This window comes from Salvelinus sp. IW2-2015, unplaced genomic scaffold (assembly GCF_002910315.2).
Source record: "Salvelinus sp. IW2-2015 unplaced genomic scaffold, ASM291031v2 Un_scaffold2466, whole genome shotgun sequence".
Lineage (NCBI taxonomy): Eukaryota > Metazoa > Chordata > Actinopteri > Salmoniformes > Salmonidae > Salvelinus > Salvelinus sp. IW2-2015.
The window spans coordinates 46,685-69,515 of record NW_019943784.1 but is presented as its reverse complement, the minus strand read 5'-3'; the positions used below and the strand labels follow the sequence as shown (position 1 = coordinate 69,515).

Sequence of the window (22,831 nt, the reverse complement as noted above, 5' to 3'; positions counted from 1 at the left end):
ACTTTTTTGCCCAACTCTATGTGTTTTGTATTGTCTAGGGGTTTTGTATGTTCATGGGGCAGTGTCTAGTCTAGGTGTATGTATGTCTATGGTTGCCTAGATTGGTTCTCAATTAGAGACAGCTGTCTATCGTTGTCTCTGATTGGGAACCATATTTAGGCAGCCATATTCATTAGGTAGTTCGTGGGTGATTGTCTATGTGTAGTGTTTGTGTCAGCACTATTTGTTTATAGCGTCACGTTCGTTCGTTTGTTGTTTTGTTAGTTTGTCAAGTGTTCTTCGTTTCGTTTCATTAAAAGAAGAATCCATTGTTATCACGCTGCGCCTTCTCTTCAATGTTACGACGATCGTGACATGCTCACTTTCGGTTGTTTGAAAAAGAAATAATCTCCAAAATATCATAATTTTTTTAACAAGCCTTAGAAAGTTGGTTGCAATTTCAGGTTAATCCACCTGAAAAGACAGAACAAATAATACAACAAATATTGTGGTTAAACTCAAATATACTAATTGATAAAAAAAACAGTATTTTTCTATGAAATGTTGAAGAAATGTATAATTTTACTGAATGATATCATAAATTTCACTTGTGGAGTTATGTCACACATACAGCTAACACAGACGTATGGAAATGTCTGCTCTACCCAAAATTACAACCAATTAATTGCAGCATTATCACAAAAATGGAAGAGGCAAGTAGAAGGGGGGAAAAAGTAAGGAACTTGTATGTCGGCCCTGTATTAAAGAACATAAATGGTTAAAGAAAAGTGTGATAAATAAAAACATATACCAATTTAATTTAAGGACCAAAAAACTGACAGCTGTGCCATATAAATTGCAAAATAGTTGGGAAGAGATTTTCGATGTACCCATTCCATGAATATGTTTCCTATTAATTTTGAACTCATTTCATGTATGTTTTCATGGAAAACAAGGGCATTTCTAAGTGACACCAAACTTTTGAACGGTAGTGTATTTATTAAGACATTTATCTATTTTAGCAGTCCCACTGAGACCAAGGACTCTTTTGTAACTCACAATTACACAAAAATCCCAATCACGGCAGCATAGATAATACTCCAAGAAAATACAAAAAAACTATCATGAAGAACAACCACATTCCTCAGTAAAGAGGTCCCCAACCAACAGTCTGAGTTGCTGATGATGTTGCCATAGTCTAGGACTTGAAGAAATCTAGGAGGCTAGGTGAGGAGAGGAAACATGGCAACAAATGCACTGAAATGACACATTCCTTCTCCACTAGCATGTCATCAGGCAAATTACATTTCCCTGGATGGGTTCAGAAAGTGAGGGGTCAGAGGTCAACGTCAGGAGACCAGGCTGCTCCCAAGGGAGGTAGTGGCAGCCTTTTCCCTCTCCTACGGGAGAGAGCGAGACCGAGAGAAAGAGGCAGGGGTGATGTATGATTTCAGAAAGCATAGCAGTCGTCATCTGAGCTCTCAGCAATAGGATCTATATCTATCTTCATCTGAGTTCACATCTACATCAGAGTCATCAAAAATATACCCTTCTCCCAGAATCAGCTTGTGATAGTTATTCGTGGTGTTGACTTGGTCTTGTGTCAGTTCACTCAATCTTCCCTTCAGGTGGCAGAGAAGTCCATTCCTTCCTCCCTCTGACAACTCCACTGCATTGCCTAAAAGTCACATGTAAAGCAATATATTATTTACAAATCCATTACACAAAATAGTGTGTACGGTATTTGTAAAGCAAGACAAAAAGTTAAATCCAAAAATAGTAAAAACCTCAACTTCCTCTGATCTTGCAGCTGTAGGGACAGTGCCTCCAGAGTTCTCGCTGCTCTTTGTGGGCTCCCCAAGTGCCTCTTCATCTCCTGCACCAGGATCCTCTCTTACTCCTGCAGTCTGTTCACCAACATGTCTGTTGAAAATCGCCTTCTTTTGGCAAGATGGCTGTTGCCTGTGAGATGTAAACTCACAGAGGTATATAACAGAACAACAGCAATGATTGCAGCGATGGTGAAGGCTAATCTTCAATCACAATAGATACCTTGTGTAATCATATACTTACTGTTGCCAAGTCTCTCCCATGGCCACACAAAGTTGTCAATATTGAGCACCTCATCCACCGTGGGGAGCCTAAACTCTGCCTGATGCTCATAAAGTTGAACAATGGCAGCTGTAAAGGCTGCTTTGACCTCAACAATTTCTCATAATCAATAACTCTTGTTATTGTCAGAATAAAAAGGGGTGATTAGACAGATATACAGTATTACAGGACTATACGTTATAGAGGTACTCATTTATAAAGCACTTGTTGTCATGTAGTTATAACATTATACAAGGCATGCAGAGTTGTGGCTCACGAGATGCTCTGTTGATGGTCAAGAAATTCTGAGTTTAATTAAATGTTTGCATTATATCAATTAAAAACATAGGTGATGACCACATAAACATGTAGTGATTTTACTCGTTTTACTGCTTGATTAATAATGTGTTTGAGGTCATATTGTTGTTGGGGCTTACCTGTCAAACGGTAGAGGTAGTGTTTCCTCTGTTTCACACTGAGGTAAAGACCCTCAATCTTCTTCTGGAGATTCCCCGTCTGCCCTGTCTGACTATCCTGAAGTGTGGCTGTCAAACATAGGGCAAGTTACAAACATGACTCCACTGACATCAATGAAATTATGAAGTTGAGAGACAGAGAAACATTCACTTTTCCACCTGTTGGATTCTGGCTTGAAATATACATATTCCTGTCATCATATTAGAACGTATTGATTACTTTACACGTATAAGAAATGTACATGTTAAGGGTCAATGAAGGGTGAGTAGGAACTTTGGGTATGGAAAAGTACTGAGTGAGACAAGGGGAAGTGCCAAAAGTTGATATTCTGGTCAAACATGTTATTGCTCAACATTTCTAAGGAAGGAGGCAAAGGGTAGCTGTTTGGTTTCAGTTCCTGGTAAGGCAGGCCAGTTGCTGAGGAACTAAGACAATGAGGAATGAGGAACTCAACTCCATATAAGGTCAGCAGTTGAAGAGAGAAGACACTGCTGGGAGGGGGGCCATAGAGGCCCACCCCGAAAACCATCTGACTACAGTCCTATCCCATACACACACACTTCCACACCCATGAGGGTCGTGACAATACCAGTGAGAGGAACCTATTGTGTTTCTGCCTAACAACAGAGAAGGAGTGTTTATCGTAGACATGCAAGGTGTCAACTCTGCCTAGTCAGAAAGTATAAATATATGCTTGTGGGGCAATTTAAACTTGGTTTGAGCTTTTTCTGGTTGTACGTTTCAGTTTTTGCTCTATTTGTTCAGAACCTAAAATACCTTCAGGCCACTGATGGACCTCATCAACTTCCTCTTATTCCAGTCCATTGCCAGTAGTGTGATAATGTCTGTCTGTACTGTTGGGAAAATGTCTTCAGTCAGTGTTATGAATTTTATGAATAATGACTAAATGATGTGTACATTTAACGTAGATCTATAACTAAAATAATTCTACCCTGTCTCTGTATAATGATAAATAATGTTTGTCCATAAGAAAGAGGGGATGTTAGCAGGCAAGGAACTGTGGCAGACAACTTATGACCACTGTGGAACTGATAACAGGGAAGGAAATCTCCCCACCCAGGGAGGGGAGAAACCTTGGGCTTGTAGTAGATTGTATAACAGGTGGCAGGCAATGTATAAGATGGAGAAGACTTCTGAACTATATTGTCATTGTCTTAGAGGAGGAGGGACAGTTATGATGAAATGAGAGGTATATAAACCAATGTACATGTAAGGATGGGGAGAGCTCTCGTAAATAAACATGCTGACTATGGTAGACTGGCCTCTGTCTGTTTCATTTTAATAAGAACCTTACAAATMCTTAGTAACAGAGAGTATTTTAATTGAAGTTCAGTTTATGAAAAACAAAATTCTCTTAACCGTCAGCTATTCTAATTATTTACTACTGTGTGCCTAACCAATCAACGTAAAGATTGCAATTACAGGAACATTACGTAACATCATCGTAGCATCATCAGTTAAGCCCAAAAAGTAAATGTCCTTCACTATCAGCTTCTCCCTTTAGCAGTAACATGTGTCCAAAAAAATGTCCTGCTATGGGGCAATTTATTTTCCATTCACAAATGTTTCTGTTTCTTTCCGGGGTGTGGTAGTTAGCCCCACGCCCAACCCCCAACAAGGAGGACCATGGACTGCTTTGTCTGCCTCCTACCCTTCAACCTGGCCGGCTTGGTTGCACCTGCCGGGAGTATTAACCCCCTCCGGCTTAGTGCTCAGAGTCATTGGAGTACGCAAGCCTCTCCAACGTGGCAAGGTGACAGTCCAGGAGAGGGGCAATTAGGTTTATCATATTAATTGAAGTGTGCTGGAGCTGAAATATAAAGGACAATTTAGTAGTTCAACATTTTTAAGGGAATTATGTTTCAATCCTAAACCTTCTTCAGCATTAGTTATGTTATTATAATACACTTACCAGCCTTGGACATGTACTTTGTCATGACAGCAGCTCTGGACATAAAACTGTTCACCTGTTCGACTTCCTCTCTGGTTGTGTTTATTTTGTATTTTATTTAACCTTTATTTAAATAGACAAGCGCATAACGGAAAGGAGAGGGTGTATTTTTAGAAGCTCTTCCAACTCTGGACACGCCTGCACAACTTTCTGCAAATATGGCTAGTATTTGCATGCAACACAGCAGCATAAAAAGCCCGCCGTTCCAGCAGAAGACAGCTCTTTCTGCAAGTACATTGCAGATGCATACAGTATATCTTGCCTCTGTCCATGTCCAGGGCCTTGAGGAGCACGTCGTGTCGGCAAACTGCTATCTCAAGGCCCTCCTCAACTTTGGCAGATTCATTTCCTGACGTCTTTTTGGCCGCTGTCCACTCTGACGTGAGACACACTCCTTTGCCTGGCGTCTACAACATGAAAATCACGGTGATGTTCAGAGATTAACTTAAAAGAAACAAGTTCTAAACTGGGTGACATTAAGCTATGTTATAGAAACTGTGAGAATGGATAAATGATTGGTCTTGTATGGACATGTTTGACGAACGATCACATCATCGACTTTCGCTCGGAAGACACCATCATAGAAGCCCTTCTGTGAAGGATGGTTTTGTTCTCTTTTTAACAAAAATATATGCCTTATAGAAATAGGACATGTAATCACAAAACATAGTGTGTTGCTAACCCAGCTATTATAGTGTTGCACAAACATAGCGGGAATGCAGTAAAGCTGTTGCTAATCTAGGGTGTCGACTGTGCTAACCACAAGGTTGAGACAAGATGGAAAATGACTGAATAACAAGAAAACAGGAACTGAGCAATGTAGCAACCGACAATTCAGCTCAATCTTCACAACAAACACTTCCGGATATCTGGATCCTGTGTGCTGTGAGGCTGGGACCAGCCTGGGCACCACCGATAGGCTAGCAAGTTTAAACCACGCTAAGCCTCTACTGTGACAGGCCAACTCTAAAGTTGGAACTACTTCTGTCACAGTATAAAAGAAGATGTCTGTACTATTTCAGTCAGTTCTCTGCTTTACCCTGCGTGGTGATACAGTGAACCCGTATATACGAAAATTGCATTTACCATTTATCGCTTGTGTTAAATAAAAATACTTAAAGTATATTCGGTGACTCTGAATCACATTTTATCCTGATACCAGATTTGATTGACGCAACCCTTTACATGGTGACCCCGACGTGATCTGGTTGCAGGACTTCGCTGGAAAACTGTCCGGCAGATTGACCATTGCTGTCGTCGGACGGTGTGTCTCACAAACTAGACCGGTCAACTAAAAAGGTAAGCAGACACCTATTGTGAATAACTAAAGTTGTGCACATTGGCATTTTCCACATTTATTTTGTGAGGCACCTGTTTGATGTAAGTGACCAAATTATATGATTGATAAAATTTTAAATACACTGCTCAAAAAAATAAAGGGAACACTAAAATAACACATCCTAGATCTGAATGAATGAAATATTCTTATTAAATACTTTTTTCTTTACATAGTTGAATGTGCTGACAACAAAATCACACAAAAATGATCAATGTAAATCAAATTTATTAACCCATGGAGGTCTGGATTTGGAGTCACACTCAAAATTAAAGTGGAAAACCACACTACACGCTGATCCAACTTTGATATAATGTCCTTAAAACAAGTCAAAATGAGGCTCAGTAGTGTGTGTGGCCTCCACGTGCCTGTATGACCTCCCTACAATGCCTGGGCATGCTCCTGATGAGGTGGCGGATGGACAGTCTGTGGTGCAACGTGGCGTTGGTGGATGGAGCGAGACATGATGTCCCAGATGTGCTCAATTGGATTCAGGTCTGGGGAACGGGCGGGCCAGTCCATAGCATCAATGCCTTCCTCTTGCAGGAACTGCTGAACACTCCAGCCACATGAGGTTAGGGCTTGTCTGCATTAGGAGGAACCCAGGGCAACCGCACCAGCATAATGGTCTCAACATAGGGGTCTGAAGATCTCATTTGGTAACCTAATGGCAAGTCAGAAGGAGGGATGTGCGGGAGGGCTGTGGGGTGTGCGGCCCCCAAAGAAATGCCACCCACACCATGACTTGACCCAGGTCCGCCAAACCGGTCCATGCTGGAGGATGTTGGCAGCAGCAGACACGCTTCTCCCACGGCGTTCCAGACTCATGTCACGTCTGTCACATGTGCTCATGTGTCATGTGACTTGCTTTCATCTGTGAAGAGCACAGGGCGCAAGTGCGAATTTGGCCAATCCTTGGTGTTCTCGTGGCTAAATGCCAAACGTCCTGACACGGTGTTGGGGCTGTTAGCACAACGCCATGTGGACGTCGGGCCCTCATACCACTCATGGAGTCTGTTTGACTGTTTGAGCGGCACACATGACTTTGGTGGCCTGCTGGAGGTCATTTGCAGGGCCTCTGGCAGTGCCTGCCACCTGCTCCTCCTTGCACAAGGCGGAGTCAGGTCCCTCTTGCTGGGTTGTTGCACTCTCCGGCCTCCTGAATGTTCCGCTGATGTACTGGCTTGTCTCTGGTAGCGCCTCCATGCCTGGACACTACGCTGACAGACACAGCAACAACCTTATGCACCGCTTCGCCATTGGACATCCTGGATGAGCCTGCACTACCTGAGTCACTTGTGTGGGTTCGTAGACTCCGTCTCATGCTAACCACTAGAGTGAAAGCCGCCAGCATTCAAAAGTGACCAAACATCAGCCAGGAGCATAGGAACTGAGAAGTGGTCCTGTGGTCACCACCTGCAGAATCACTCCTTTATTGGGGGTGTCTTGCTAATTGCTATAATTTCCAACCTTTTGTCTATTCATTTGCACAACAGCATGTGAAATTTATTGTCAATCAGTGTTGCTTCCTAAGTGGACAGTTGGATTTCACAGAAGTGTGATTGACTTGGAGTACATGTGTTGTTTAAGTGTTCCCTTTATTTTTTTGAGGCATGTATATGTTTAATATAGTAAGGAACACTTCTTTGAAGTGGTAGTATGACTTATGCTTCTATCATAACTTTCCATTGTGGTCTGATCAGCCTCATTGGAAAGCCATTTGGATGGAGAATCTAAGGTCATTGGTAATACTGAGTTTAAGGTAATTTAATACAACAAGGTGGTGAAATTAATATTATAGTGTATTATATTTTCTTAGATGAATAATTTGAGAAAATTAGTTAGGATACATTTAAAAAAAAGGTAGACTCATGTTAAGTATATAGGACATATTTTAAACCAACAGGGCAGAGAAAAAGATGAAGGTAGGAACATAGTGATTTTATAAGCATTAAATTTAATTATGAAAAGAAAAATGTTCCAGTTCTTAGGGATGGTAAATTACTGTAGATAATGGATCTCATGCAATATATATTAAATTATTGATGAGACTGATTTAAGATTAACCCAGGTTATTGTTAGATAAAATACAGTGGACTCCCGAAGGAGAGATTTCATTAGTACAGAAAACATATGCTATATTTAGCAGTATTTTGGCTTTATCAATTCATGTGGACATTTGTATTTAAATAGTAGAAAGATGACAAGGATATATGACATCTGTGGTGATTCAGGATTATTGATAGGTTAAATAAGGTTATCTCGATCCTATGTAAGGACTTTAGAAATTGCCACCATAGACATGTTTTTGTTTAATTCCATCAGTTCAGATAAAGCCAAACAGTGAGACACTTAGTTAATGTTTGGAAACAACACATAGCTGTTACTGACTGATAAGACAGACAAGCTACAGTCAGATAGGGGAAAGGGCAGACAGAGGGGCCCTCCCGCACTGCTGAGACCTTGAAGGTTTGAGAGCAGAGAGGAGAAAGTTTAGCACAACAGGCTGAAATAGTAGCATTGACTAGGGCCTGTGAAATAAAAAAGTAGACCATACAAAGCAGCACAGATAATTCTTAAAATCTGTTGAGGATAGAGGGCGCTATTTACACTTTGGGGGAAAATCGTGCCCAATTTAAACGGCCTCGTACTCTATTCTTGCTTGTACAATTTGCATATTATTATTACTATTGGATAGAAAACACTCTCAAGTTTCTAAAACCGTTTGAATTATATCTGTGAGTAAAACAGAACTCATTTTGCAGCAAACTTCCTGTCAGAAAGTGAAAAATCTCAAATCGAGGCTCTGTTCCAGGGCCTCCCTATCATTTTGCTTGAGATTTATGACTATACATGCACTTCATACGCCTTCCACTAGATGTCAATAGGCTGTGAGAGGTGAAATGGGGTCTCAATCTCTTTCTATGGTCAAAAGAGASAGCTTGGAATGACATGACCCCAGAATTCCTTTGTTCAGGAAGCGCATAAAGGTCACCAGTATTGGCTTCTGAAAAGCAATCGTTGTAGACGTCTTATATCTCCGGCTTTGATTTTATTTGATAAATGTTAAGATATCATCGTAAAGTATTTTTTTTCAATATAGTTTTATTAGATTATTGAAATTTTTTCGGGAGTTTAGACGTGTTGCGTTCTTTGCGTTTGGTGAAGAAGGAGAGCTTAGCGCCACTTGGCTAGTTTTGCTTGCTCATTTGAGAGGGAAAAATGCCATTATAAAACCAAACAACGATTGTTCCCGACAAAGGACCCCTTGTACAACATTCTGATGGAAGATCATCAAAAGTAGGACCCATTTTATGATGCTATTTCATATATCTGTCGAACATGTGTACTATTAGTTAGCTCCCAGATTTTGGGCACGCTCTCACTATAACGTAAGCTGGATGTCGTAATGAAGTTATTTTTAGAATTCTAACACGGCGATTGCATTAAGAACTAGTGTATCTATCATTTCCTATACAACATGTATTTTTTAGTCATGTTTATGAATAGTTATTTGTTCAGAATAGGTGAGTTTTAGAAAAATATCCGCACATTCTGGGAAAAAGATGCTTCGTTAGCACAATGTATAACCACTGATTTACAATTGGCTCATTCATCTCCCCTGTAACTATTCCCCAGGTCGTTGCTGCAAATGAGAACATGTTCTCAGTCAACTTACCTGGTAAAATAACGGTAAAATAAATAAAAATAAAAATTTCAGCTCTAAATATGCACATTTTCGAACAAAACATAAGTGTATGTATAACCTGATGTTATAGGACTGTCATCTGATGAAGCTTATCAAGGTTAGTCAAAAATTATATATCTTTTGCTGGTTTGTTACGATCGCTAACTTTTGCTGCTGGTAAATGGCTTGTGTTTCTGGCTATTGTGGTAAGCTAATATAATGCTATATTGTGTTTTCGCTGTAAAACACTTAAGAAATCTGAAATATTGGCTGGATTCACAAGATGCTTGTCTTTCATTTGCTGTACACCATGCATTTTTCAGAAATGTTTTATGATGAGTATTTAGGTATTCCACGTTGGTCTCTATAATTACTCTGGCTGCTTTGGTGCTATTTGTGACGGTAGCTGTGATGGTAGTTGCAATGTAAAACTGATTTATAGCTCAAATATGCACATTTTTCGAACAAAACATCGATTTATTGTGTAACATGTTATAGGACTGTCATCTGATGAAGTTGTTTCTTGGATAGTTTGGTTGGGTCTTGGTTAGTTTGGTTGGTTTTCTGCATGCTACCTGTGCTGTGAAAGACATGTCTGTGCTTTTTTGTATTTGGTGGTGAGCTAACATAAATATACGTGGTGTTTTCGCTGTAAAACATTTTAAAAATCGGACATGTTGACTGGATTCACAAGATGTTTATCTTTCATTTGCTGTATTGGACTTGTTAACTTTTACTTGGTACTCATCCCGGATCCGGGAGCACCCCCCACCCACCCTCCACTGACTAGCAATAAGCTAGATAGCGTCCACAAGTAAATTGTAGCATCTAAATATCATTAAATCACAAGTCAAGACACCAATGATGAAAGATACACTTCTTGTGAACTAGCCACCATCTTTGATTTTTAAAATGTTTTACAGGGAAGACACAATATGTAAATCTATTAGCTAACCACGTTAGCAAAAAACACCATTTTTTTTTACTCCACTATTTTTCCAACTCCATCACTAGCTTATCACCAATCGAACCAAATAACGAAATAAATACCACTAACAAGAAAAACCTCAATCAGATGACAGCCTATTAACATTTATTGTATAACTCTGCAAAGTTTGTTAGAAAAATGTGCATATTCAGTATAAATCATTAAGTTTGCCATTGCAGCCACCTCACAAATCTCCCCAAAGCGACTAGAATTACTACAGAGAGCAACGTGTAATACCAACTCATTCTACTCATCATAAACATTTCATAAAAAATAGACCAAAGCTATAATGAAGACACACAGATCTTGTGAATTCAGACAATATTTCAGATTTTGCATAGCGTTTTACACGCGAAAACACAATAAATCGTTATATTAGCATACACCATGTGCAAACGTTACCCCAGCATGAATTCAAGGCACCAGGGAGGATAACGTTTTCATCACACAAACAATATATAATTCTTTCACTAACCTTCTCAGAAATTCTTCCGATGACACCCTGTAACATCATACTTACAACATACATATAGAGTTTGTTCGAAATGTGCATATTTAAGCCACAAAAAACACGTGGTTATACAATGAAGAAATAGTAGCAAAACTGGGCTTGAAAATGTCGGCCCATCTTGAGAGTGATCTAGTCAATCTATAACTAATCATAAACTTACTAAAATACAGGGTTGACGATGAATCGAAAGATAAAATAGTTCTTAAATGCAATCGTGAATCTACATTCTAAAAATGATCTTAATCTGTGCCAATACCGGGTCCGCCAAAGCGAAGCTACACAAAAACAAGATGGCGATATATGCGTTTAACATTTTTCAACAGAACAGCGATTTATCATCATAAATAGTTCTTACTTTGAGCTGTTCTTCCATCAGATTCTTGGGCAATGTATCCTTTCTCGCGTCTTATCGTCTTTTGGTCGAAAGATGTCCTCTTGTCCCGTCGAAATAGCCACTAACGTTCGGTATGTACAGGAAAAGTGCCCAGCTCATGGAAGGACGTCAAAATAAATTGCCTCAAAATCGCACTAAACGGATATAAATTGCTTAAACGGTTTAAATTAACTAACCTTATGATGTTTTTAACACCTATAACGAGTAAAAACATGACCGGCGATATATTACTGGCTAAACCAAGGCTTGGAAAGAGGCCAGTCCGACGTTCATTGTGCGTCAGGCGCAGGGTCCGAAAGAAAGGTCCTTCCGGTCTGTGGTGTTTTATACAGGCCCTGATTGCGCAATCGACTCCATTCAAATTGTCACCACTTACTGACATCTAGAGGAAGGCGTAGGCAGTGTTTGTATCCTCATAGCATTCACAGGGACATTAAAACTGACCTGGGACCAGAGGCCAAGATTTCTGAAATCTCACTCCCTGTCAGGAAAAGTGCTGTAGAATGAGTTCTGTTCCATTCAGAGACATAATTCCAACGGTTATAGAAACTAGAGAGTGTTTTCTATCCAATAATAACAATAATATGCATATTGTACGAGCAAGAATTGATTACGAGGCAGTTTAATTTGGAGAGGCAAAAAAGAAGAAGCGCTAACAGCACCCCCTATTGACAAAAGGTTTTAATGTGTGAAAGTTAAATATTTCAAAAAAATATGTTTTGAATTTCGCGCTCTGCCTTTTCAGTGGAATGTGGGAGGAGTTCTGCTAGCGGAACCCCGGGGCTAGACAGGTTAAAGTAGATAAGACCCTTGACAGAGAATTGTTAGATTTGCGCCAGTATTGATACAAGGGCGGAGCCATGTATCAAAAGGGGGATGGAATGGGGCACTTTGTGGTGTGGCCTATTAGTTAAAAATATATATTTTTTAATTCTATATATATAGCGTTCCCAACTTACTTGGCGGACACGAGTATGGTAACTGAAATATTAGGTCAATATATTATCRCTAGAGTTGGTTTACTAGGATAATAATGGAGGACATTCTAGCTAATCAGATAGAACAAATAGAATGACAGAGTTAGGGACCAGAACAGGTAGGCAAAGAAGAAGATATAATCAGATAGAATAAATGAGAAATTGTTTGTTAACCAAACCTGTATGTCCAAGATTTTATGCACTACAGGTGAATTACAGGAGAAGGTGATTCATGCAATCCAGTCCATGAGGAGAATAGGTGGAATGCAGCCCCGTTGGGAGGGGCCATACCAAGTATTCCTGGTGACAGCCTTTGCGGTGAGAATAGCTGAAAGAGCTACCTGGGGGCATATCACACATTGTAGGAGGGTAAGACACACTGACACTGCCGAACCATCACAGAGTTAAGGAGAAGAACCGTAGCTAATAGGGCTCGGGGGTTAACTCTCTAATGAAACTTTCCCTGACCCCGTCCTCTGTGTACGTTCATAGAAGTGGAAGTATGGTCTGGCCTCTGACTGCTGATATGTTCTCTGGGAGAGGGTGGGGCTTTACAGGAGTGCTGATCGTTCTGAGCTGTCTGATTGTGGGAGCCATATTCCTGATACACCATGGGCCCCCCGAGAAGGCTAAAGATGGTAACCTGACCCATAGTTTAGACGAGGAGGATTTTGTATTAACCAAGCATGAAGGATCACTTAATCTGGATAAGCAGGGAAGAAATTGAGATATTTGTGGAACCAGGAGAATTGAGCCAAAATGTTTGGTTTTAACACCTGTGTATAGGAGGGTGCCAGTGTACCTGTGTAATGGGGGAGGGTGTCCGTATTGGGATTACATGATAACCAACACTGGAGTTGGTTATCCATATAGTGTAGGGGATACTTCAAAAGTAGATAGAATGTCTATCTTATGGGGTGGGTCTGGGAATACGCAAGAACCATGTAAAGGTGATGAAATCCTACTAACTGTCAAGTCTATTAAGCTCTCTGATGCAGGTACCTATACCCGGGGATAGGAAAGAAACGTGGCGGATACGATGGGGATGATTACCATAACAGTGCTGCCAAAACCATCACCAGCCAGACAGAGACAGATCCAGTCGAACTACACCACCACTCCAGGTCCAACTCCAAATCCACCAACTAAAATATTGAACCCAGTACAGAAGTTCCTCCCCAGAAGGCCCCGTGGGGTGTTAAGGCATATGGGGGAAACTACAGCTGTATCACTGGTACAGGTAGGGGTATACACTATGGGCGGCTCCCTGAAGCTGATTGCATCAGTAATGTAACCATTAATGCTACCTGGCCAGTTGAAGGGCTGAACCAAACTAGAGGCGTTGCTGACGTATGGRGGATATGTGGACCAAACAGGCGCTTAACACCTATTCTGAAAGGCGAATGGCAGGGTACGTGCACCTTAGCCAGTCTAATAATACCGCTAACCATTATTGAAGTTACAGCTAACCAGCTTCTAGGATCCACCCAGGGGGGACATACGTGACCAACCCAGTAGGAGACAGAAACGTGATGCTCCTTGGTCCGAGGGGACAGATAACATCCACACCAACCTGTTGGGGGTCCCAATAGGGGTCCCTCACGAATTCCAGGCACTAAACTGGAATGATGGCCTGTGGTACTTATTGCCCATTATTGGCCCAGCCATTGTTGATGCTAAACAAACTGGCTGGATCACTTATATCTATTACAATCAGCAACGGTTTGTTAATTACACCCACACTGCACTCACAGGTATGGCTGAACAATTGGAGGCTACCTCTAGAACTGCCAGGCAGAATAGGCTAGCTTTGGACATGCTCCTTGCCAGTCAGGGTGGGGTCTGTAAAATGGTTGGGGAACAATGCTGTACTTTCATCCCTAATAACARCAGCCCTGCTGGAAGCATTTCAAAAGCTCTAAGTGGTCTAGATAACTATCTGTGGAAATGAAGGGCTTGGCTGGAGTGGAGGAGGGGGGACTGTTCTCCTGGCTGGGTGGCTGGTCTGGTTACTGGGTTTCTGACCCTCGTTGTTGTATTCCTTATGCTGATGTGCTGTGCTGCTTGCATCATACCCTGTTTGAAGAAATCTATTACAGATGTGGCGCGGGCTTCAGGTATGATGCCATTGCTTGATGCTCCGGAAGGAGATGCTGACACTGAGTCTAACTTCCGGAGAAAAATGGGGTTGACTGAGGATGACCCCTGGTTTGCTGTGGGTGAGGTTGTGGAATGACAGAAGTTAACAAACAGCAGCGTGATGAAACTAACATACATGTTGTCCTCCCTTATATGAAGGTTTAAAGTTCCTGGGTGGCAAGGAGCCCACCTGGTACAGGATAGGTGTAGCAGGGAGGACCAGATGGTTTATAATGTTTTACTCTGTGTTTTCTAATATCAATAAAGTTTTGTAAAATTAATAATGTTGTTTTTGGTGAGTGACACCCTAGCGGGTGTCAAAAGGGGGAATCATAGAAACACCAATAAACTAGAGCTGTGTTCTGAATAGTCTTTAAGGGTTTAAAGTTCCCGGGTTTAACTACAACCTGGTATGTGTGTCTCGATCATTGAACGTGATGGTATCTTTTTCTTAGTATTTACACCCGCAAGGGGTGTAAAAAGGGGGATTGTGAAGGATGGTTATGTTCTCTTTTTAACAAAAATATATGCCTTATAGAAATAGGACATGTTAATCACAAAACATAGTGTGTTGCTAACCCAGCTATTATAGTGTTGCACAAACATAGCGGGAATGCAGTAAAGCTGTTGCTAATCTAGGGTGTCGACTGTGCTAACCACAAGGTTAAGACAAGATGGAGAATGACTGAATAACAAGAAAACAGGAACTGAGTAATGTAGCAACCGACAACTCAGCTCAATCTTCACAACAAACACTTCCGGATATCTGGATCCTGTGTGCTGTGAGGCTGGGACCAGCCTGGGCATCACCAATAGGCTAGCAAGTTTAAACCACGCTAAGCCTCTACTGTGACAGYCCAACTCTAAAGTTGGAACTGCCTCTGTCACAGTATAAAAGAAGATGTCTGTACTATTTCAGTCAGTTCTCTGCTTTACACTGCGTGGTGATACAGTGAACCCGTATATACGAAAATTGCATTTACCATTCTGAGCTTATGTTAAATAAAAATACTTAAAGTATATTCGGTGACTCTGAATCACATTTTATCCTGATACCAGATTTGATTGACGCAACCCTTTACACTTCTCAACACTAAATAGAGAGTCAGACCGCAAGATTACATCACAAATTGATACATCAAACTAATCCGCCAAGATGTGTTAACTTCTCTAGGGTATGTGGGATGGTAGCGTCCCACCTCATCAACAGCCAGTGAAACTGCAGGGCGCCAAATTCAAAACAACAGAAATCCCATAAATATACAAGTATTTTACACCATTTTAAAGCTACACTTGTTGTAAATCCAGCCAAAGTGTCCGATTTCAAAAAGGTTTTACGACGAAAGCACACCAAACGATTATGTTAGGTATGAGTCAAGTCACAGAAAAAGACAGCCATTTTTCCAGCTAAAGAGAGCAGTAACAAAAAGCAGTAACAAAAAGCAGAAAGAGATCAAATTAATCACTAACCTTTGATGATCTTCATCAGAAGACACTCATAGGACTTCATGTTACACAATACATGTATTTTTTGTTCGGTAAAGTTCATGTTTATATCCAAAAATCTGAGTTTAGGCAAGATGCTACTGTCTCACTTGGCAAAAAGCCTGAGAAATTGTAGAGCGCCATATTCAAATTAATTACTATGAAAATTACTATAAAATCAAACGTTCATTAAATCACACACGAAAGATACCAAATTATAGCTACACTGGTTGTGAATCCAGCCAACATGTCAGAATTTAAATAGGCTTTTCGGCGAAAGCATACGATGCTATTATCTGAGAATAGCACAATAGTAAACAAAGAGAGGAGCATATTTTAACCCTGCAGGCGCGACACAAAATGCAGAAATAAAAATATAATTCATGCCTTACCTTTGATGAGCTTCTGTTGTTGGCACTCCAATATGTCCCATAAACATCACAAATGGTCCTTTTGTTCGATTAATTCAGTCGATATATGTATCCAAAATGTCCATTTATTTGGCGCGTTTGATCCAGAAAAACACAGGTTCCAACTTGCTCAAACGAGATATCTCAAAGGTTACCTGTAAACTTTGCCAAAAAAGGTATTTTGTTTTAGGTATTTTATGTATTTTTTTTACGTTAATAATCGATAAAATTGAAGACGGGATGATCTGTGTTCAATACAGGATTAAAACGAAATGTAGCATGCCTTCTGTTTGATTGAAGCGCATGTCCAGGACACCTGGAGTGACTCGACTTCAAGATGGCCGTATTTATTTATACACAAAGGAATAACCTCAACCTATTTCTAAGGACTGTTGACATCCAGTGGAAGCCGTAGGAATTGCAAGCAATTCGCTCAGAAATCTGGTTTCCCAATGAAAACTCATTGAAAAGACAGTGACCTAAAAATAAAAAAAATCTGAATGGTTTGTCCTCTGGGTTTCGCCTGCTAAATAAGTTCTGTTATACTCACAGACATGATTCAAACAGTTTTAGAAACTTCAGAGTGTTTTCTATCCAAATCTACTAATGATATGAATATCTTATCTCCTGGGTATGAGAAGCTGGCAGTTGAATTTGGGTATGCTTTTCATCCAAACGTGAAAATGCTGCCCCTTACCCTAGAGAAGTTAAGTAGCCTAGAGTGGTGGGTTGCTGGCTCAAATCCCAGTCATCTGATCGTGTTGCTCCAACCTCTCTGTGTATGTGTCTGTGTGTGTCTCAGAGGGATTTGGAAAAAGCAAAAAAAACAAATCACTGTCCCACAAATTTTCTTAATGGAAAATGAACTTTTAGTTGACAATTAATCTTCTGAAATTTACACCAACTGAAATATATCATGTGGCGGATGAATCAGAATTAGTTGGGTAACATAGATAATTAAGATGTCTTATCTGCATAATATGCTTATGTGATATATTTGTTATTTTATTTTTATTTTTATTTTACCTTTATTTTACTAGGCAAGTCAGTTAAGAACAAATTCTTATTTTCAATGACGGCCTAGGAACAGTGGGTTAACTGCCTGTTCAGGGGCAGAACGACAGATCTGTACCTTGTCAGCTCGGGGATTCGATCTTGCAACCTTTCGGTTACTAGTCCAACGCGAATATATCCCTTTGGACTCTGGTGTTGGCAGTTGCACTTCTTCCCTCAGCTGGGGCTCAGTTACTTGGGGCCCAGAGAGGGGAGAGGCTTGTCTTTCACATGTCCTTGGTGCTATGCAGAATATCAGAAAGGGAATAGGACCGGATGTAACATGGTTTTCATATGTGAATGTGTCTTTACCTATTCTTAAACCATGTGAAGGGATGGCGTGATTAATGGGGAACCAATTACTTGTCTCCACAATGTCTGTGCGCAAGTCACTACCTCCTTTTCTATTGGGGGTGGTGTATGGCAGTGTCTGGAACCATTGTATGTCCTCTCTGATGTTGCACTTATCCTGGGATAGTATGACCTAGAGGCTCACTCCCCTCAGTGAGCTTGTCCAGGAGAGGGGTCAAGAAGGGGTTTTACTTGAGATGGGAGAATCTAGAGTTGACAATTGATGTATGCCATTGGATGAGTTGGTGTTTTTGTGCTATGAAGTACCAGGAACGAGATTAGAAACTCGTCTTAGGGACCAAACTGAACGATAATTTATAATGAATGCTATCTGGCTATGGGATACTCCTCTCTCAAGTAAAACTCTTCCTTTGTGAACTGTTCCTAATATCTGTGGTTTGTCATGTTGACTAGGGGGGTGGATCGTTGCTATAAAAGATCTCAGTAGCCATTGTGTTGACACTCTCAACGGTTCATTAGAAATGGCGAATTGTTGAAAGTCAGTGCTATTGCAAACCTCTTATTATTAAAGATGTAGTTTAAGTATAACTCTGACTGGTGTGTGAAGTTTGTCTCTTTCCTCATTAGGTAATACAGAAATTAACCACCACAATCACCACAAACATATACTTCATTACAAAAAGAAGAACAGCATGCACTTTAAGAAGGTAAATTATACCCTGAACAAAACATCCAACACATAAGGTAGTACAAGCCTTGAGGCTTTATGGAAGCGTTATTGCTTGCGATTTCCATCCCATCCAGGCAGGACATTGGATGAGATCGCTTCCATAAGACTTGTCTATTTCAAGCCGTGCCGTAAGTCCTCTCAAGGAATGCCTTCTGGAATGTGTCACCACATATCTTTCCACTCTAATAACATGCTAAACATACAGAGGTATAAGTAGGTGGAATTTTTATATTAGGGACAAATATTAACCGCTATTTCATTAAAATTATCATGTGATTAGTACAGTATATACACACTTACCCTGCCAAAGTGCTTTGTTCTTCCATCAAGCATTCACACAAAGGCTTGAGGGCAGCTTCCTGGGGCCAACACCTTCATGTCTTCAAATGACCTGAAGAGGTCCACTGTGAAGATGGTCTGGTGTGTCACGGTGGCTGGCCAGTAGCCACTCTTTACAAGTTCGTCCAGCCCCACTGTCCAATGTCTAAGACACCCGGAGCAGTTCAGAGTAGGTAGGGACAGGTTGTAGCAGCCTGAGTCAGTAGTAATTATTAGGAAGTAATTAATTACATGATTTAAAAACATGTAAATAGAAGTAAAGTCCTTAAAAAKCACATATTTACTTTTTATTCAATCAGGATGTCCTGCTTGCCACTTGTCACTGTCAGAGCGCAACCACACAGCTGTGGCACAACCATGGACAAAAGAAACTAGAAACCAAAATGTGACGCAAAAGAATCACAAATAAATTGTTAAATATATTGGACTGTAAATACTGATGCATTAAAAATTGTGGGGAACTTAAGTATGACTTAGTATAACTGTGTCTAATGGGTGAAGAGATGAGAATCCACTCTGACAGATATTTCATAGAATTATGATATACTGTACAAGGCATGCAGAGTTGTGGCTCACAAGATAATCTGTTGTTTATGGTCACATAATTTCTCAGTTTAATGAAATGTTTTGCATTAGATCAATGAATAACATGTCATGCCTACATTTGATCATAAACATGGTCTGATGTGTATGACAAATGCATTTTCTTTCACAAATCAGTTTTACTGCTTGATTAATAATGTGTTTTAGGTCATATTGTTGTTGGGGCTTACCTGTCAAACGGTAGAGGTAGTGTTTCCTCTGTTTCACACTGAGGTAAAGACCCTCAATCTTCTTCTGGAGATTCCCCGTCTGCCCTGTCTGACTATCCTAAAGTGTGGCTGTCAAACATAGGGCAAGTTACAAACATGACTCCACTGACATCAATGCAATTATGAAGTTGAGAGACAGAGAAACATTCACTTTTCCACCTGTTGGATTCTGGCTTGAAATATACATATTCCTGTCATCATATTAGAACGTATTGATTACTTTACACATATAAGAAATGTATATGTTAACCCCTCTGGGGCCGGCCAATAGCCAGGGAAAATACAGCACGCCATATTCAAATAACATGATATAAAAATCAAACTTTCATTAAATCACACATGTAAGATACCAAATTAAAGCTACACTCGTTGTGAATCCAGCCAACATGTCAGATTTCAAAAAGGCTTTTCGGCAAAAGCATAAGATGCTATGATCTGATGACAGCACAACAGTAAACAAACAGAGTAGCATATTTCAACACTGCAAGCACGACACAAAACGCAGAAATAAAATATAAATCATGCCTTACCTTTGACAAAATTATTTTGTTGGCACTCCAATATGTCCCATAAACATCACAAATGGTCCTTTTGTTCGAATTAATTCCGTCGATATATATCCAAAATGTCAATTTATTTGGACCGTTTCATCCAGAAAAACACAGCTTCCAACTATCGCCACTATCGCCACAAAATATATCAAAAGTTACATGTAAACTTCACCAAAACATTTCAAACTAATTTTGTAATACAACGTTAGGTATTTTTAAACGTTAATAATCGATCAATTTGAAGACGGGATGATCTGTGTCCAATACAAAAGAAAACAAACTGACGCAACTTTTTTCGTAACGTGGCTCTCTCAAAGAATTTCCTTCATGTGACCCTCATTTACGATAGCCCTACTTCTTCAGTACACAAAGGAATAACCTCAACCAAATTCCAAGGACTGGTGACATCCAGTGGAAGCGGTAGGAACTGCAAGCAAGTCCATTAGAAATCTGGTGTCTCTAAAAAACTTAATTGAAAAGACAGTGACATCAAAAAAATACAAATTCTGTATGGTTTGTCCTCAGGGTTTTGCCTGCTACATAAGTTCTGTTATTCTCACAGATATGATTCAAACAGTTTTAGAAACTTCAGAGTGTTTTCTATCCAAATCTACTAATAATATACATATCTTATATTCTGGGGATGAGTAGCAGGCAGTTGAATTTCTGCATGCTATTTTTCCGAAAGTGAAAATGCTGGCCCCTGCCCACAAGAAGTTTTAAGGGTCAATGAAGGGTGAATAGGAACTTTGGTTATGGAAAAGTACTGAGTAAGACAAGGGGAAGTGCCAAAAGTTGATATTCTGGTCAAACATGTTATTGCTCAACATTTATAAGGAAGGAGGCAAAGGGTAGCTGTTTGGTTTCAGTTCCTGGTAAGGCAGGCCAGTTGCTGAGGACCAAAGACAATGAGGAATGAGGAACTCAACTCCATATAAGGTCAGCAGTTGAAGAGAGAAGACACTGCTGGGAGGGGGGCCATAGAGGCCCACCCAGAAAACCACCTGACTACAGTCCTATCCCATACACACACACTTCCACACCCATGAGGGTCGTGACAATACCAGTGAGAGGAACCTATTGTGTTTCTGCCTAACAACAGAGAAGGAGTGTTTATCTTAGACATGCAAGGTGTCATCTCCGCCTAGTCAGAAAGTATAAATATATGCTTGTGGGTAGAATAAACTTGGTTTGAGCTTTTTCTGGTTGTACGTTTCAGTTTTTGCTCTATTTGTTCAGAACCTAAAATACCTTCAGGCCACTGCTGGACCTCATCAACTTCCTCCTATTCCAGTCCATTGCCAGTAGTGTGATAATGTCTGTCCGTACTGTTGGGAAAACGTCTTCAGTCAGCTATTCTAATCATTTACTACTGTGTGCCTAACCAATCAACGTAAAGATTGCAATTACAGGAACATTATGTAACATCATCGTAGCATAATCTATTAAGTTCAAAAAGTTAATGTCCTTCACTGTCAGCTTCTCCCTTTAGCAGTAACATGTGTCCAAATTGTTTTCCTGCTATGGGGCAATTTATTTTCCATTCATCAATGTTTCTGCCGTCCTGTACCTTTGCCCCACCTATCTGCATTACTGACCTCTGCCTACCCTTGACCTGTGCTTTGCCTGCCCCTGTTCGATTAATAAACATTGTTATTTTGACACTGTCTGCACCTGGGTCTCATATTAAACGTGATAGTACGAACTGGTCCAGACCGACCCAGCAGACTCGGACCAGCTTTGCAAAGCGATCTCCTCCTATGTAGCTACCAATGGTAGACATGAGGAGTTGCTTTGTGGCCCTATGGAATGGGTCCAGAACTTGGCTGAAAGCCATGTCCAGGCATTGAACTCGTTGCTGGAGCAATTCCGTGGGTTGTCTGGGAGACAGCCTACCACAACAGTAATCTCACAGCCCCTCAGTAGCCCAGCTGTTAGCGCGCTGCCTCACCGGTCCTCCCAGTTTCCCGGAAACCCCGCTTACCTCCCCCGGAATGTTTCAATGGAGTGCCAAGCACCTGTCGGGCGTTTCAGTGTGCCCTCATCATCGAGCTTCAGCACTCCTCCTTCCCCTCGGACCGCTCTAAGATAGCGTACCTCATCATGATGATGTCTGGGAGGGCTCTCACCTGGGCTATGGCTGCATGGGAACAACAGCCGGTCATATGCTTCAGTTTCAGTCTGGAGGAGTTTGTGGTGGAGGTCAAGAAGGTTTTCGATGCCTCATTGTCCGGGAGAGAGGCTGCCCGGAAGCTACTACAGTTTCGGCAGGAATCCTGCAGTGTTGCAGATTATGCAGTGGATTTCCGCACGTTGGCAGCAGAGAGTGCCTGGAACACGGAAGCGCTGTTGGACATGTTCCTGCACAGAGTATCGGAGGAAGTGAAGGACGAGCTTGCAGCCCGGGAACTACTGACGAATTTCGATTCCCTCATCGCCTTGACCTTCAAGATCGATGTGCGACTATGGGAACAAAGGAGGGTGAGGAGATTCGATTGCACTCGCCCGTCCAAGGATTCCACCTCGTCTCCGAGGCATCCCGGAGGTCCGACAGTCCCGTTGCCGAGAGAACCTGAGGCTACCCGAG

General features: G+C 40.9%; 1 long non-coding RNA gene across 3 annotated transcripts; it reads right to left on the bottom strand.

The window, feature by feature from the left end:
- Window positions 1-543: 543 nt before the first annotated feature.
- On the bottom strand, window positions 544-19,924 carry LOC112074021 (uncharacterized). Of its 3 annotated transcripts, none has more exons than XR_002894662.2 (6): window positions 19,655-19,924; window positions 19,166-19,252; window positions 18,843-19,075; window positions 2,053-2,615; window positions 1,767-1,941; window positions 544-1,657 (listed from the first exon to the last, which is right to left on the bottom strand). It is a non-coding gene; the product is annotated as an uncharacterized lncRNA (long non-coding RNA). The 3 variants fall into 3 exon arrangements; XR_002894663.2 differs by having other exon boundaries at window positions 550-1,657; window positions 1,767-2,131; window positions 2,508-2,615; window positions 19,655-19,921; XR_002894661.2 differs by having other exon boundaries at window positions 545-1,657; window positions 1,767-2,615; window positions 19,655-19,923.
- Window positions 19,925-22,831: the final 2,907 nt, after the last annotated feature.